Source organism: Schistocerca gregaria, chromosome 7, assembly GCF_023897955.1.
Source record: "Schistocerca gregaria isolate iqSchGreg1 chromosome 7, iqSchGreg1.2, whole genome shotgun sequence".
NCBI lineage: Eukaryota > Metazoa > Arthropoda > Insecta > Orthoptera > Acrididae > Schistocerca > Schistocerca gregaria.
The window spans coordinates 478,814,231-478,832,970 of NC_064926.1; the positions used below are offsets into that span (position 1 = coordinate 478,814,231).

At 46.4% G+C, this 18,740-nt stretch overlaps 1 protein-coding gene across 1 annotated transcript in view; it reads left to right on the plus strand.

Moving 5' to 3' along the window:
- Window positions 1-18,740, plus strand: part of LOC126282257 (uncharacterized) — a 1,335,550-nt gene that overhangs the window by 244,267 nt on the left and 1,072,543 nt on the right. The window lies entirely within an intron of this gene.

The window sequence follows — 18,740 nt, forward strand, 5'->3', positions numbered from 1 at the left end:
GACGTCGGGAGTTGAAACGTCGGTATTACAATACCGATACTGAAGTCTTATAAACGTCATAACATCGATGTTATAGACAAAATTGCGCCCTAGATATTGGCAAAAAGTGCAGCCTACTTGTTACCACTACCAATACTGTGTTCGCCATTTAAACGTATGTTTTTCTGAATATGTCTCGTAAGGACACCAGTTCAACACATTTACAACTTGTCAAAGATGGCCTTGGAGTATGGATTAAGCAAGATGCGTTAAATGTTTAGATGTGCTGAATCACATCATCATTACTACCTATCCAAAGTTACCAAAAGAAAAAAAAAACTGCGCTTAAATATTGGATCTGTATAGCCACATCCTCAGAATCTGAAAGACTCTCATTAATAGCAGGAAATGCACTCTGTCGACAATGAAATAGACTAAAGGGGGAATCTTTAATCAAAAATGTTAATTTTACAGTCTGCAGACAAAAGGTTGTGATATGTGTAACAAAATCTCCCGGCTCCAGAGAGAAACAGCTAAAGTAGGTTTATGCATATCTACAGAGAAGGCACAGTACATGACTAGCAACAAGACAGCTCCTCGATGGATGACATTTAAGACGGGGTAAAATCTAGATACTGAGGAGACTTAGATACATATGAAAACTGAACTGGGCTGGCGGTAAAATAAGGAATGGGGACACGAATAAGCTAAATAAATTTAGCCGACTAACTCATTAGGAACATTTACAATAAGAAGAATCTTTCGATCTTTGCAAAATTAAGACATTACCAGTCAGGGATCCACACTGAAGTCTCATATGCGGCCGTACGTCGGAACCATGTAAGAACAGAATTACTTAGGAGGTTAGAACTTGTGAAACGAAGGATTCTCGGGAGAATATTTGGACTTCGAAGAACAGCAGATGCTCAGTATACAAGTCGAACTAACTAATAACTATGTACTCAGAAAGAGAGGATCTCTGATACCAGGACCAAGTTCTTCGGACACATACTTAGAATGGGTCACATGAAGTGACACATCTGACATTGGAGTCCCATTTGGTCAACAATATGCAAATATTGAAGATAATTCCTATTTATTGTACGCCTCAGTTACACATTTTTAATTAGATTAAATATTTCGATCATTATGAGTCACTTTCAGAACTAAGCCGTTGCATCAGCAACACGTCTTGTCTACACAGAACCATATCAGAATACTGTTGTGACAATACTGTGATACGTGTTTCTGAGTAGACACAACGCAACGGCTTGGATCTGAAGGTTATCCAGTGCGGTGGAAACATGTAATCTAATTAAAAATGTGTAACTGAGACAGAATAATAAATGAGAATTGTCTTAATTATCTAAACAGTTGCTGAAACTCTCAAGGCAGATATGTCGACCATAATGAATACAAAAATACTTGAATGAATATACGTTACAAGGAGAATTCTCCTTCAAATAATTATGAACATAAAAATCTTCATACTGTAAAGTACACTACTGGACATTAAAATTGCTCCACCACGAAGATGACGTGCTACAGACGCGAAATTTAACCGACAGGAAGAAAATGCTGTGATATGAAAATGATTAGCCTTTCAGAGCATTCACACAAGGTTGGCGCCGGTGGCGACACCTACAACATGCTGATATGAGGAAAGTTTCCAACTGATTCCTCATACACAAACAGCAGTTGACCGGCGTTGCCTGGTGAAACGTTGTTGTGATGCCTCGTGTAAGGAGGAGAAATGCGTAGCATCACGTTTCCGACTTTGATAAAGGTCGGATTGTAGCCTATCGCAATTGCGGTTTATCGTATTGCGACATTGCTGCTCGCGTTGGTAGAGATCCAATGACTGTTAGCAGAATATGGAATCGGTGGGTTCAAGAAGGTAACGGAACGCCGTGCTGGATCCCAACCGCCTCGTATCACTAGCAGTCGAGATGAAACGCATCTTATCCGCATGGCTGTAATGGATCGTGCAGCCACTTCTCGATCCCAGAGTCAACAGATGGGGACGTTGGCAAGACAACAACCATCTGCACGAACAGTTCGACGACGTTTGCAGCAGCATGGACTATCAGCTGGGAGACCATGGCTGCGGTTACCCTTGACACTGCGACGCTGCATCACAGACAGGAGCGCCTGCGATGGTGTACTCAACGACGAACCTGGATGCACGAATGGCAAAACGTCATTTTTTCGGATGAATCCAGGTTCTGTTTACAGCATCATGATATTCGCATCCGCGTTTGGTGACATCGCGGTGATCGCACATTGGAAGCGTGTATTCGTCATCACCATACTAGCGTATCACCTGGTGTAATGTTGTGGGGTGCCATTGGTTACACGTCTCGGTCACCTCATGTTCGCATTGACGGCATTTTGAACAGTGGACGTTACATTTCAGATGTGTTACGACCCGTGGCTCTACCCTTCATTCGATCCCAGCGAAACACTACATTTCAGCAGGATTATGCACGACCACATGTTGCAGGTCCTGTACGGCCTTTCTGGATACAGAAAATGTTCGACTTCTGCCGTGGTCAGCACGTTCTACAGATGTCTCACCAATTGAAAACGTCTGGTCAGTGGTGGCCGAGCAACTGGGTCGTCACAATGCGCCAGTCACTACTCTTGATGAACTGTGGTATCGTGTTGAAGCTGCATGGGCAGGTGTACCTATATACGCCATCCAAGCTCTGTTTGACTCAATGCCCAGTCGTATCAAGGCCGTTATTACGACCAGAAGTGGTTGTTCTGGGTACTGATTTCTCTGGATCTATGCACCCAAATTCTGTGAAAATGTAATCACATGTCAGTTCTAGTACAATATATTGGTCCAATGAATACCCGTTTATCATCTGCATTTCTTCTTGGTGTAGTAATTTTTATGGCCAGCAGTGTACTTTAGCATAAGAGCACGGTTATAGGGGTCGGTAACGGGTAATCCATGTTCACCATACACCTGTTTCGAGGTGCGCTTTTAGGGAGAAGTATTGGACCGGTGTGGGAGCCAGCGGTGGCAGTGGCCCGTTGCACCGGGGGCAGAGGAAGTAGTTCAGGGGGTCCTGAGATGCCCCCAGGGCCAGGGTTCAGTGACCCAGTAGCGGCTCCAGCATGCATATTAATACGCGTGCCTGGCCGCGCCGCGCTTCGCTTCCTAACGGCCCCAATTACCTACTGTCTCATTTATTAATAAGAGAGCCCGCCGCCGCCGCCGTGGTAAACCATGAAATATGGATTCGTAATGGACTGCCGGGCTCGTTTTTCACGCAATTAGTCGCCGTGAATGATAACAAATTGCCCTCGTAGAGGGGATCCGCGACCCCTCCCGGCGGCTTCTATGGAGGCTCTGGTCGGGGGCAGTTCTCCGTTCCACTTGTTGCACGCGAGGGGTGCACCGTCTGTCGTTGGCGTGCGCAGTCAGCAGTCCACAAACCGTACGGCCGTCGTCAAATTGGGGGCTACTCTTCCCGCAAGTGTCACGAAGCCTGCGCGACACCTGAAAATCTATGCCCAGAGCGGCAAAAGTTATTAAGAAGCGGACACTAGTCTCTTAATTCGAAGCTGGGAAGACACTGAGAAGCGGCACCTATATTATTTGATTGGCTCCACAGGTGCGCACAGTCGATTTATATCAGAAGAAGACACCGTTTCCGCTCGTGTATTTAGTAACTAGTTTTCTGTTACAGTGTTAATCTCTATGCTCTATATGGTACTTAACTCTAATGGTGAACCCTGTTATGGCGTGACGAAACTGTAGTCGTCTGGTCATAACTGTGGCTTCCCTGATTGCTCAGGGTGATGGCTGATCGGAACTACAACATATGAAAAATTGTCAAAAATTGGTTCACTTTTTTATATGGTTGATTAAAAGATTTACTTAACATTTTGCAGTCCATTGCAACAGGAATGTGTAGAATATTTGCAACTGTCATTGAACAGTAGAGTATCAAATGATGCACACGATCTCTTAAAGTACGAGTGCAACATTTACAGTCGTACAAATGGCTCTGAGCCCTGTGGGACTTAACTGCTTAGGTCACCAGTCCTCTAGATCTTAGAACTACTTAAACCTAACTAACCTAAGGACATCACAGACATCCATGACCGAGGCAGGATTCGAACCTGCGACCGTAGCGATCGCGCGGTTCCAGACTGTAGCGCCTAGAACCTCTCGGCCACCTCGGCCGGCAAAATGTGTGAAAGATCGGTGCCAAGGCAACAGAAAGATGAATAAAAAACCAAAGATTTGGCTGCACCACTGACATTCCTACAGCGGTGTTCAGAGGGAAGTAACGAGTTTTCCGGCCATGTTGTCATTGGAAATCAAACATGTGTGGCGCATGCCACACCAGAAACAAAACAATACACTATAGTGCTTTACTTGTGAAGTCCAAATTAAAGCAGAAAATCATAAGCACTGTATTCTGGGATAGATGTGGTATCCACTTGTGTGTTTTACCGTGAGGGAAGACTGTAAATGCTGATCGGTATTTTCAGAGACTGAAAAATCTGAGGAGGGAGATACAGAACAAGAGACATGGGTTTTCCACAAGAGACATTACGCTTGTGCATGACAAAGCAAGAACCTATATAGCCGACTCTACGCGAAATTTATTAATCACTTTGGATAGGAGATCTTCGGTCTACACTTTCGACCTCGCCTCAACTGGCTTTCATCTCGTACAGCTCATGAAGAGTTTCCTGGCAAGAAAACGTTTCCGCAACGACGCTCAGGTGGACACGGGAGCGACTTCGTGTCTCTGGACTTTGGCAACAGATTCCTATGTCATGGGTATACATTTGATAGTACACTGTTACGATAAATGCTTCAATAATGGTGGTGACTATGTTGAGAAGTAACTAGTGAATGTATGTATACATTGCAATAAAATTTTTTAGCCGTGCGGTTTGAGGTGCCATGCCACGGATTGCTGCGCAGCCCCTCCCACTGGAGGTTCGAGTCCTCCCTCGGGCATGGGTTTCTCTCTCTCTCTCTCTCTCTCTCTCTCTCTCTCTCTCTCTCTCTCTCTCTCTGTGTGTGTGTGTGTGTGTGTGTGTGTGTGTGTGTGTGTGTGTTCTTAGTATAAGTTAGCTTAAGTAGTGTGCTCTCAGCAGATTGGTCCCTTAAGAATTCACACACAATTGAACATTTGAACAAAAGTTTCTAACTTACTGATACTTTTGTTTTCTTGATCGGTCATCGGAACTTACTTTCTGGATGTACCACATACTTTAATAATAGAAAACTGTCTCTTCCAGTATCGCTGAATAGGTGGCGGGTGTTAAGTTTGCCTGGAGATTATCAGGTGCAAAGGCGGGGGATTGAACTTTTGGAGTCAAGTAGTGTCATGTAGAAAGCGCAGCAACGCGTTTGGAAGGAATTCCCCGCGCGCTGAGGTACGGTACAGTAGTCTCATTCATAATGCATGGCCGACCTTTGAGTCGGCCGCGGCGCGAGCGTATAATGGTTTATGTCGTGCGTAAACGAGATGCGTGACCATACAGGGCAGCGGCGGCGGTCTGCGGAAAGCACACACGTTTCCGTCTCACATGGAAAGGTCTGGCCGGCCCTGCGAACAACACGAGTCACCGATTTCGATGACCTTCGACGCACCAGGAGGCCTCACAAAAGTAGCTACTTGACTATATGTATATATAAATATATATAGGGTGAGAATTTTGAACTATATGAAAACAAACGTAAATTAGTTACAAGCTACGGCTTGTACGCACTTTAGTCAAAACGTCACTACAGATATTCGAATTTAGGTTATGACAAAAATCAATGGCTCTGAGCACTATGGGACTTACCATCTGAGTGCATCAGTCCCCTAGAACTTAGAACTACTTAAGCGTAACTAACCTAAGGACACCACACACATCCATGCCCGCGGCAGGATTCGAACCTGCGACCGTAGCGGTCGCGCGGTTCCAGACTGAATTATGTTATAGCATATTCGATATACCTGCCATCATTGGCGATGGAGTGGCGCAGACGAATAGCGAAATTCTGCTTGACCTGCTGAAGTGTTGGAACTTCGATGCTGTCGATGACCTCCTGACTGCCTACTTTCACCTCAGCAATGTTTTTTTGGTTATTGCTGTACACCGTATCTTTAATACAGCCCCACAAAAAGGAGTCGCATGAGTTCAGATCCGGAGAATATGGCGGCTAATCGAGGCCCACGCCAGTGACCTCTGGTACTGCAGAGCCAGAATGCGGTCCCCAAAGTGAGCCTCCAAAACATCACTCTCCTGCTTCGATGTGATCGAGCTTCGTCTTGCATGAACTACCTCTTTTCCAAATCAGGGTCACTTTGGATAATCGGGTCGAAATCATTTTCTAAAACCTTCACGTACCGTTCGGTAGTCACCGTGCCATCAAGGAATATCGCACCGATTATTCCGTGAGTGGGCATTGTACACCACTCACCCGTTGAGGGTGAAGAGACTTCTCGGGAAATGTTGGACACCAGTCACCCGTTGAGGGTGAAGAGACTTCTGGGGAAATGTTGGTTCTATGTCGCCCAAATGCCCCAATTTTGCTTACTGACAAACCCATCCAAATGAAAGGGGGCTGCGTTGCTAAACCAAACCATGCACATGCGCACACTACTTCCCATCATGCTGCGCCACCAACCGTCCATTTTGAACGTCCTACCACAAAACATTCCGAAGGTACGACGATTTTATCTATCGAACATGCCATAACCTAAATCCGAATATGTGTTGTGATGTTTATGTCTCTAGTAAAGTGTGTACACGCCGTAGTTTTTAACTAATTTACGTTCTTTTATATAGTTCAATAATTGTCACTCTGCTGCCGATAATCTGGTGAGCCTGGAGTCTGCCATCTGTACGGCCTTTGCCCGCCGTCAACATCTGGTCGCCGTCTTTTTTGACATGCCGAAGGCATACGATACGACATTGGCGACATCACATCCTCTCTACGCTTCATGACTGGAGTGTTCGGGGCCCGCTCCCGATTTTCAAACAAAATTTTCTGTCGCTTCGTTCCTTCCGCGTACAAGTTGCGGCCCCCCTATAGGTCCTCCCGATTTCAGGAGAATGGGGTTTAGCAAGGCTCTGTCTTCAGTGTCTGCCTCTTTTTGTTTGCAATTATTGGGCTCGGTGCGAGGGTGGGAACGTCTGTCTCAGCTTCCTTGTATGCTGACGACTTCTGCCTATACTTTAGCTCCACTGTCACTGCAGGTGTTGAACGGCAGCTGCAGGGCGCTGCCCAGAAGGCGCAGTCTTGGGCTGTAGCACATGGCTTCCAGTTTTCAGCTGCCAAGACCTGCGTTATGCATTTATGCCGGCGTCGCACTGTTCACCCTGAGTCACGGCTTTATCTTGACGGCGAACCTCTCTTGCTGTAGTGGAGACGCATCGGTTTTTGGGATTGGTTTTTGATACCCGGTTGACTTGGCTCCCTCACATTCGGCAGCTTAAACAGATGTGCTGGCGGCATCTTAACGCTCTTCGTTCCATGAGTAACACCAGCTGGGGTGCCGATCGGTCTACCCTACTGCGGCAGTACCAGGCGTTAATTCAGTTCAGTCTAGAATATGGGAGCCTGGCTTACGGTTCGGCATCACCATCCGCATTGCAGTTGCTTGACCCCATCCTTCACAGCGGGATCCGACTTCCCACTGGAGCTTTCCGGACAAGCCCTGTCAACAGCATACTTGCGGAGGCAGGTGTCCCTCGATTGCGGTTCCTGCACTTTTATCAGATGACGTCGCAATGGTAGATATAGTTTTGAGTTGTATTCGTGCAGGGGGTTTTTATCGCTTGATCTAAGTTTTTATCGCTTCTCCTTTTTTTTATTTTGTGTTAAGTCTGGCCTTTGGCCTATGATTTTAGACTGGGGTTTTTAGTCCGTTTCTTGGTGGTTGGCTTTTCCTTTATGTTTCTGTGGTCGGCCAACAACTCTCACACTCGGTGTGATTTTAATTCCTTTTGTCTGGTCTCTGTGTCTCAAAAATGGCTCAAATGGCTCTGAGCACTATGGGACTTAACATCTATGGTCATCAGTCCCCTAGAACTTAGAACTACTTAAAACTAACTAACCTAAGTACATCACACAACACCCAGCTATCATGAGGCAGAGAAAATTCCTGACCCCGCCGGAAATCGAACCCGGGAACCCGGGCGTGGGAAGCGAGAACGATACCGCACGACCACGACATGCGGGCTGTTTGTGTCTTTCTTGTCCTGTGTCGTCTCTTGTCATCTTCATTGTTTGTTCTTATTCTTTGTGGGTGTCCCTAGTAGTCTGGTCCCTTCTATCCCACAGACCAACCAACCAACATTCTGTATACTAACAGTGACAGTAAAACACAGTACTGCAGCAGCGACTGAACAGCGGTGCAGCATGGCGGTATCAGTCACCGCGGACCAGCGGCGGTGCAGCCGCTGTTGGGGTACTCGTTGCTCTCCGTGTTGTACTGTCATTGTCAACTTATCGATAAAACGAATATCGCACTATATTAGTTTGGTAGCTGTCTGCCGAATGGGCACGTATAACCCCGCTTTAAAATGAATAACATTGAACCAGCGTCATTCTTTAAGGCTCTTCAGCGTTCTTCAAAATATTGCGCAAACCATCAGTATCCATCTCAGGCGTCAATATTATTACGCAGTACTCACTACTGCGCAATAAGTATTGAGCGTGTCACTAGTCGCCTGCAATTGCCAGAGGATTCGTCGCCAGTCCGCGTTGCTGGAAGCTCCAGGAGATCCGGCGGTGGGGACGCCGGCTGTTACTGGAGGCTGGCCTGCAGATTAGGCGCGTCAGTGAGCGATCGACCGCGGCAGGACCGGGCGGTGATTAGCATGAGTAATTGGCGGGAGCAGCGCGTCAAGGCGGCCATTCGTAGCGGCGCCGGCAGCCGTGTAGAGCGACGCGTTCCTACCGGCCAGTGGCAGGGCAGAGAGCGGGCGCCGCAGCCTCCAGGCCCGGGCCTCTCGTGATGGAAAGTCACGGTCCGCCGCCAAGGAGAATGCGAGCGACAGGAACGCAGCAGCCAAAGGGTATGCGTTGTGACACATTCCAGAGTAAAGCAGTACATGCCGTTCTGAAAACATTTTCATGAAGATAATTACGTCAACACTATAATTATACTGAGGCGCTAGCTACGTAAGGTTAAAAATATCGGGACACAACTATACAGTTAGGACCTATCCACTTACGCACGGAAGGTGGACCAGCCAGTATAAAAGAAGGGGCCGGGAGAGTATTGTGTTGTCTAGAGAAGCAGGAGCAAACAAAGCGGATCGGTCAGGAAGGCTCAGTGACTTAGAACATGAACTAAGTTGTTGGATGTCTTCTGAGTAACAAATACAAGAGGGACGTTTCAGCCTTTCTTCTTCTTTTCTTCTTTCGCTTACGCCATAGTCCCGCAGCGATCGCACGGCGGCGTAGTTACAACGGATTTCGCAATTTTAGTTTTAGGGATGGCTGGATGCCCTTCCTGCAGCCACCCCATAACCCCCAGGACGGAATTAGTGTACCTCCACGGTCTGCGTCTAGTGTAAATCGTGAAATAGTGCGGACGTGTGCAAATGTCTGCGACGCGTGTGACTGAGGCGGAACGTGGGGACCAGCCCGGTATTCACCTACCGGGATGTGGAAAACCGCCGAAAAACCACATGCAAGCTGGCCGGCACACCGGCCCTCGTCGTTAATCCGCCAGGCGGATTCGATCCGGGGCCGGCGCGCCTACCCGAATCCAGGAAGCAGCGCGTTAGCGCGCTCTGCTACCCTCGCGGGTCACGTTTCAGCCTTTCTAAAGCTACACAAATCGACTGTAGGTGTAAGTAGGCTGTTTAGGTTTTCTTGTTGGTAACGCCACGTAGCGCTCTGTATAAAAATCACTGGCTGTGCTGTGTGCAGTCTGTGGCTAGTTTGCATTGTTGTCTGCCATTGTAGTGTTGGGCTGTTGGCTGTTAACAGCTCGTAGCGTTGCGCAGTTGGAGGTGAGCCGCCAGCAGTGGTGGATGTGGGGAGAGAGATGGCGATGTTTTGAAATTTGTAAGACGGGATGCCATGAACTGCTATATACATTATGACTTTTGAACACTATTGAGGTAAAACATTATTTGTTCTCTATCAAAGCCTTTCATTTGCTAACTATGCCTATCAGCAGTTAGTGCCTTCAGTAGTTTGAATCTTTTATTTATCTGGCAGTAGTGGCGCTCGCTGTATTGCAGTAGTTCGAGTAACGAAGATTTTTGTGAGGTAAGTGATTTATGAAACGTACAGGTTAATTTAGTCAGGGCCATTCTCTTGTAGGGATTACTGAAAGTCAGATTGTGTTGCGCTAAAAAAAATATTGTGTGTCAGTTTAAGCACAGTCTTGTATAATTGTTCTAAGGGGACGTTTCATAGGTAATGTTACTGTGAAGTGGAAACGGGAAGGAACAACAGCAGCTAAACTAAGACGAGGTAGACCTCGTGTGCAGACGGACATGGCCCGTCGAACGTCGCGGACGTTGGTTAGAAGATCAAATCAGCAGCTGGAACCACTCGTGAGTTACAAAGTGCTACAGCAGTCCAGCTACCACAATCACTGTGGTTTGGGAGCTCAAAATGGATGCGGTACAATGGTGGAACAGATACTCATAAGCCACATATTTTTGTAGCCCATGCTACGCAACGTTTGAGGTGGTGTAAGTTGAAACGTCGCTGGACAGTCCGTGATTGGGACTAGAGATCTGGAATGGTGAAGCACTCTTATACTCTGTGGCATTCCTATGGAAGGGTTCGGGTTGGTGAAGACCTGGAGAATGTTACCTGCCGTGGTGTCTAGTGCCAATAGTTAAGCACACTGGTCTTGTTACGGTATGGGAGTTAGTGTGTCGTCCCCGCATTCAGCCTAAGAAAATAATAAATGAGGAAAGAAAGTATTTTACAGCATTATGTGCTGCGTACAGGGAACAAAGAAATCGACGTCAATAATCGTATCAGTATGACAGTCCACCCTGTCGCAAAGAGCTTCTGTCGGGCAATGGTTTGTGGACAATAACATTCCTGAAATGGACTGGCCTGCCCACAGTCACAACCCAACCACTACCCAGTGGAACACCTTTGGGATGTGATGGAACAACTCCTTCTCTCCAGACCCCAGTGGACAGCATCAGTATCTTCGCCGGTTTCGGCTGTTGAAGAAGAATGAGAATGGGCTGCTATTCCTACACAGACATTCGAACACCTCACTGAAAGTATCACCAGCAGAGATCAACCCGTCATATCGGCGGAGGTTGGGAACAACCAATATTAATATCCACTAGTACGGTGTGGTCGAGCTGTTCTAGGCACTTCAGTGTGGAACTGCGCGACCGCTACGGTCGCAGGTTCAAATTCTGCCTCGGACATGGATGTCTGAGATGTCCTTAGGTTAGTTAAGTTTCAGTAGTTCTAAATTCTAGGGGACTGATGACCTCAGCTCTTAAGACCCATAGTGCTCAGAGCCATTTGTACCGCATGTCCTCTAACAGGCGTCCAGTTACTTTTAATCAGATAGTGTAGAGTTTGTATCACATTTAGTAGCAAAAGCTGACATGAGTGAAAGTATACGATGGTGCAAGTAAAACTGATCCAGTAAATAATGGTTCCAAACGGGACTTGGCAGAGATGTTTGTGACTGATTATGAACCGCCACTGAGTTCAGTGTGAAGTATTGTTGTTGTTAGTAAAAATGTACGAGGGCCGTTAAATTAGTTATCAACAAATTTTATCTGAAATCATGTTGATTTTATCCAGAATTTCAGTACACCAGATCATTCCCCATTCTTTTGAAAAAATTTGTAAATTTGTGGTAATGTCTTACGGGACCAAATTGCTGAGGTCATTGGTCCCTAAGCTTACACACTGCTTAATCTAACTTAAACTACCTTACGCTAAGGACAACACACACACCCCTGCGCGAAGGAGGACTCGAACCCCTGACCGGGGGTACCGCGTGCACCGTGATAAGACGCCTAGATCCCGCGGCTACACCACGCGGCCCCATTTTTGTGACTACAAAACCCTATTTTTCAATATCATCTCCCTTCAGTGCGGCGGCATAACACAACCTCACTGGGAGGACATGTATTCCCGCACGGTACCACTCAAGACTGTCACCATGACTTTACCAGCAGAACTTTTTCACCGGCGCAGAGGTGCCGTGACACCACTCCACTGTCTGCCGTTTTGTTTTCAGTTCAAAGTGAAGAACCCATGTTTCATCGCCTGTGACAATGTTCGACAAAGAATTGTGACTATCAGCTTTGTAACGCCGAAGAGATTCCGCCCAGGTGGTCCTTCGTTGTTCTTTATGGTGTTGTGTTAGGCGGGGAAGAACCCAGCGGTCACACACTTTTGAAAACCCCAAGTGGTGGACTAGTGTGTCGGCACTGCCAACACACTACCAACAGAGACGTCCAGCTGTGCAGTGAAGTATATGACTGTGATCTGTCGATCACCTCGAAACAGAGCGTCAGCACTTTCCAACACTGTGACAGTCGCAGCTGCGTGAGGCCGGCCGGCACGCAAGAGGATCGGGCAGGTTTCTGCGAGTTTGTGGCGATGATTAAGACTCCGTGTCCAACGACTCACCGTGCTTTTGTTCACTGCCCGGTCTCCGTAGACATTCTGTGAGGGTCTGTGAATAACTGCCACGCTATATTTTTCCGCCAAAAGATGCTCACTGACAGATCTCTGCTTGGAACGCATCTCCGTTACTGACGCCATTTTGAATGCTACGCATAGCTCCCTCACCTTTCGGAACTTATGGACCTGTAGAAGCTGACGCAGGATTATTTCCTCGATGTTCTACAACAAACTCCGCATTTCTTCAACCGAAACTAGTCGAGAAAACAGTATGTTGCATTACTCTGAGCACTAGGGGACTTCACTTCTGAGATCGTCAGTCCCCTAGAACTTACAACTACTTAAATCTAACTAACCTAAGGACATCACACACATCCATGCCCGAGGCAGGATTCAAACCTGTGACCGTAGCGGTCGCGCGGTTCCAGACTGTAGTGCCTAGAACCTCTCGGCTACTCCGGCTGGCCGTCGTACTTGAATTGTAAAGTTGTCGGTTAAGTCCTCTTGTATTGGAATCAAATTTCATCCCCATGGTTGGAGAATGTTGTACACACATCATGGAGCACCCCCACTTTTCGCCGCTGATTTAAAATGAAATCTGACAGACCGATATGCAGCAAGGTGCATAGTTCGAACATGACCTGTATCTTTGCTTCCAAGGTCACGTGACCTCAATTCTCCGGAGTTTTCTTTCTGATTTCATCTCAAAGTGGAGTGTATAGCACTTCCATTTATAAGATTGAAGAACTACAGCGACGAACTGTGTTGCTCCCTAATCATTTACGATAAATGATGGAATTGTTTGAAAGAAAACGTGGCTTACTGGAAAGGCGAGTCCACTACTGCATCCAAACGCGAGGACGACGCGTGCAACGTCTCCTTCAGCTGGCGAAAGAGTACAGTGATTTCTAAAATGTGACTTTAGTATAGGCCAGTTAGATGAGGACTTAAACTAAAAGGGTAAATTTGAAATAGACTTGTAGCACCTAGTTCTATGTTTTCATACGAAAGTCAGTGGCTACTCTTAACCACACATGTAGAATTGTCTGACAAACGGCTCATTTGCAGACCCGTGTTTACTGGAAACTTTCCGCATCTACTGTCGTATAGTTTCAAACGTGACTGTTTTCACTATTAACTGTAACAAATCCTGTATATTAAACGATCGCACATCTTCAGTGCACTGATGTATCCAGAGTAATATATGTTAGATTGTCTGTTTGTGCGGACGTACCACCGTAAGTACTGTATCAGTTCTTTATTAATACTGGTACTGGGTAAGATATTAATGAATTCTGTTTTTTCCTCAAATACACATTGTTTAATCAGCTGAAACATCGGCTGTGGTTTCCGTAGTGTTTGGGCCAGTGGCTGGCGTCTCCGCCTCTGGAACGCGGGGTTCTTGCTTCTATTGTCGGCCTGTTCGCAGATTTTCTTCACTCGGGGGCTAAGTTTTGACTTGCACCAGGCGGCCGTACAACCTCAAATAATATCTCTTTCCCAAATGTTAGTGGGGAAGGTTATAATCCATTTCATGTTTAAATAGCAATGTGATGTCTGCTTACACATTTCATTAGGATTTTGCCCCTTTGGAATGCCGCCTATAGAAAATAGTAAAGGACAGTTTAAGAGCTTAAACGATGAACATTGAAACGCAAGGCTGACGAAGAAGTCCACATGTAAGGCAATAATTTTTGGACGCTCAATAACACAGACCGTTAGGTAGTCTTTGCAGCAAAAATGTTTCATGACTGGAGTTACGTCTCGACTGTCTTGGAAACCACGGAGCTCTTCGTGACACTAATGTACGACGCGAATATAAACTACGACCGCGTGTGGCATACCACGGACATGCTACAGAAAAACTGTTCACAGTGCAAATAAACCTGCGTGACAACCAGTCTCGTTTCTACTGCAACATTTGGCCAACCTCTGTTGCTTATTAGACAGTCTCTGCATCCTTTTCAGAACTACGTGAATTTGGTATTCAATACGAGAACCGGACTGCTGCTGATTGGTGCGATATAGTGGAACTCAAAGAGCCAAGTTCTCTGATACGTACGACGCATGGAAGACGGCGAGTCCAGAAAGGAATGTCGCAGGAAAAACAGACTACAGCCTTTCTTGGAAGAACACAAGGTGGATGTGGAGAAGCTTTATGACCGGAGAATGCTGCCGATGTGTTACATAACTTAAATAATCGATAGCGTAGGAGCTTCCGACCGGTTCGGTGGGGATGACTTGATGAGAGTCTTCCTTGTAGAGAAAGATGTCTTTCACCAAGATAGAGCCATTTGTGGCTCTCACATAAATGTAAGGTCACGATCACGAGTTCAAAGTACTTTCCTCGCCGCCAAATTCCGCACACTGTAACACTCCTGAACATCTGTGACACGACTCAAATCACTGTGCTAGCCAATTAAATCCTCCTCCACCGTCCCTTCAGCAGTGAAAGACCACAGACTCGCATACGGGAAAACTGGAGGAGCGGAGTGAAATATGCATCTAATTTAGGTCTTTTGCATTTTCTGTAATTCGATCGAGGCGAAAGCCGGAATGGTTCCCTTGAAAGAAAACGGCCGATACCTTCCCCACCCTTGGACAACCTGAATTGTGATGCGTTTCTAATGATCTGATCGTCAAACAGGAGGTAAGCCTGGTTCATCCTTCAACAGCTGTGGGAGCTCGTATGAGAAGCAGGCATCCAGATACCAAACGGTGGTTCTTCGGGAGTGTAAAAAGTGGTCGACCTAATGTAAATCTATAGTGTAAATGTGTATAGTTCATACAACCGGGCCTTATTATAAGGGCAAAAGTAATTTGTGTAGCATTCAGTGACCCTCCATTGGCTGTACACCTTCTACATAGACAAATTATATCCCAGAAATAAGAGGAAAGAACATTTACTGTTAGTTTACGCTGCTGGCTCTCAATCATTACAATCGTGTAATAACCAGAACTATGTGTCGGTGGCGATCTACATTGGAATTAATATAGAAAATTATTTTTAGAATGAGCAGATTCAATGTTAAGAGTCATCCGAAGAATACTACAGAAATGCAATTCAATCACCAAAGAAATGGGACAAAACACTTTTTCGTCTCAGACCCTTACCGGTTAGGACCAGTAGAACAGATAGAAGAGGTATATGATATGTATTCGCAGTTGCGAATACGAACAACCATCAGCTGTGTAAGGGAATAGCGACAATGAAAATTTCTGCCGGATCCGGAATCGAACCCGCATTTCCCTCCAGCGGTCACGTTAATTGCTTCCAGTGTGTGTGCAGTCCTCACGTTCAGACCCACAATTCCACATTCGTCGTTCCTGGGTCACAACCTGTACTTGTACGAAGATCGTGTGATTACCTTACAGGGGAGGACTTTCAATTGAAAGTCGCTACTTGATATCGGGGGATAATTAAGATTCTCGTAAATTTAGACAACGTTGTTCGTGGAGCGCAGCGATCTGGTGCTATACATGAGTTAGAACAACATTCGAGATCGCAATAACATTTTTTTTATGACCAGATTCGGCTTATGTCAAAGCCATCCTCAGATTTTTTGGGCCCCCCTGGGTCTGGAGACTCCTCGCTTTTTCACGTGACAGTACGATCGTACAATGAGAACGAGCGTGCTACCTAGTGTAAACATGAGGAGACGGCAGCACCAGAGATAGGGGGCCCAGAAATCTGAGGAAGACTTTGACTTAAGCCGAATCTGGTCATAAAAAACAAATGTTATATCGATTTCGACTGTTGTTTCAACCGAAGTGCGATACTGCAGACGAACGATTCTCCTTTTGGCCTACATTAAGAGTGATGCTTTTTGAAATTGAAATTTCCAGTTTCTAATATATTTCTGTGTGCTTCATAGTGTGAAAATATCCAGTAAAATGCAGTGATGCACGATTCCTGAAAGTTTTTATCTCATTAGAAATTTTTTGCGAAAGTGGCAACTCAGTTCTGGATGTTCATCTTACGTTCACCAGAGAATTGGGTGGCCAAAATCGGTTTAACAACCATGGATTTTTCTTTCGTTGGGTTTACATCACATTTCAGGTCTACGCTGAGAAGCCACGAAGATTGTAACATTGGAGACGAACATTCGCCAGGCTATCGACGACATAATGCGCCAATGTTGGACAGAGTAATTAAGAAATGGAGCTTTGTTTTCGTCATCGCGTTCAACGCCGTGGCGGACATTCCAACGGTATTATGATCAGACTGTAACTGCTTCAAAATAAAGCCCAATTTGCTTTGATATTTCGAGTGGATTACTTTCTAAAAATTTTTAAAAAGTATTACTGTTAATGATGTCTTTCGCTCTTCCACCATAACCGAGTCCATCAACATAAGGTAGTAAATATGAGGTAGCCAAAGAGGTGGAAACGTGGGTTATACTATGCCAAGACTGCTTGGTAGCTACAAGAGGAAAACACAATTAATTAGGAGTACAAAATAAGAAAGTATTTATTACTTACCTGTGTTCTAGTCCATGATCTGTTGCTTAAGAAATATAGAAGACGCGACTAGACTATGCGTCTGTAGAATGACATAGTTTACAAGTCAAAAATCTTGCAGTGACGAATTAATCTCTCGTAATCCGGTGAATTTGAAGACTAACTTGGAACTGGGCTACAAACACTTGGTGGCAGCAATTACTGAGCTGCAGACGATGACTGACTAACATCGGCCCCATTTGACCACTGTGTGCGGCTACGAACTGTAGACTGGCCCAATGCACTACTCTCCTGCTACACATGAAATGGCCTAGCGGCGAGCATAAGTACTGCGACAGGCTGTGTACTCCTTGGCTAGCACAGCCGTTATTCTGTTCCGTTTATCGAGATCGGCGGATCGATCTCTCATCTACATCTACATCTACATCCATACACCTGACGGTGTGTGGCGGAGGGTACTTTGAGTACCTCTGTCGGTTCTCCCTTCTATTCGAGTCTCGTATTGTTCGTGGAAAGAAAGATTGTCGGTATAACTCAGTATGGGCTCTAATCTCTCTGATTTATCCTCATCGTCTCTTCGCTAGATATACGTAGGATATACTGCTTGACTCCTCGGTGAAAGTATGTTTAGCGGAACTTCAATAAAAGCCCGTACCGAGCTACTGAGTGTCTCTCCTGCAGAGTCTTTCGCTGGAGTTTATCTGTCATCTCCGTAACGCAATTACTAAATGATCCTGTAACGAAGGAAGCGCGCTGCTCTCCGTTGGGTCTTCTCTGTCTCCTCTATCAACACCATCTGGTACGGATCCCATACTGGTGAGCAATATTCAAGCAGTGGGCGAACAAGTGTACTGTAACATACTTCCTTTGTTTTCGGATTGCATTTCCTTAAGATCCTTCCAATGAATCTGTCTGGCATCTGCTTTACCGACGATGAACTTTATATGATCATTCCATTTTAAATCACTCCTAATGCCTATTCGCATGTACTCCGGTGGGGGTGTGGTCGTATGACTGAGGATATCACAGTTAACGAAAGATCCTTTACTTAGAAAGGAGTATTTAGTCTCCCCGCCTACAGCAGGTGTCGATGGCCGTGGCGACACAGAGATACTGCAAGTTGCCGTCAGGGAAGTTGCCATATCTGCGTACGAAAGGCGGGATCGAAGTGGTAGTCGGCGCTAACGCTGATGGCTTACGGAATATGGGTGAAGGTGTAGATGTAGATCGCTTATGGGTGACTGCGTAGCCACTTCGATGACGTGGGAAAAAGTGACTTTTCAAGGAGGCGAGAGAGCCAGGTCGGCGCGCGGCCCGAAGGAACTCGCGTGAGCGGTCCGGGCTGGCCGGCGCATGTGCCGTGTGAACTGTCTGCACGCGAGCCCTCTCACGGGCGCATAAACAAAACACTCGCACAATCGACGCCTCTTTATCAGACAGAGCTCGTCACAGAGGGCGCCGGCGCGGGAAAAAAAGGAAGAACGCCGGCGGGCACTCGTGTGTGTCTCGGGAGGCGGGGATGTCAGCCGGCGTCAGGGCGAGTGAAGAGCGGCCGCTGGCTCGCTCTCCACGCACCGCCGGCCAGCGCTCATTAACGGCGCCGGATCGCTTCCTCGGGCGACCACGCGAGCGGCCTTCTGTTCGGCGCTTCTGCAGCCGATGCAAGCGCTGTCCCACTGGGCTGGCC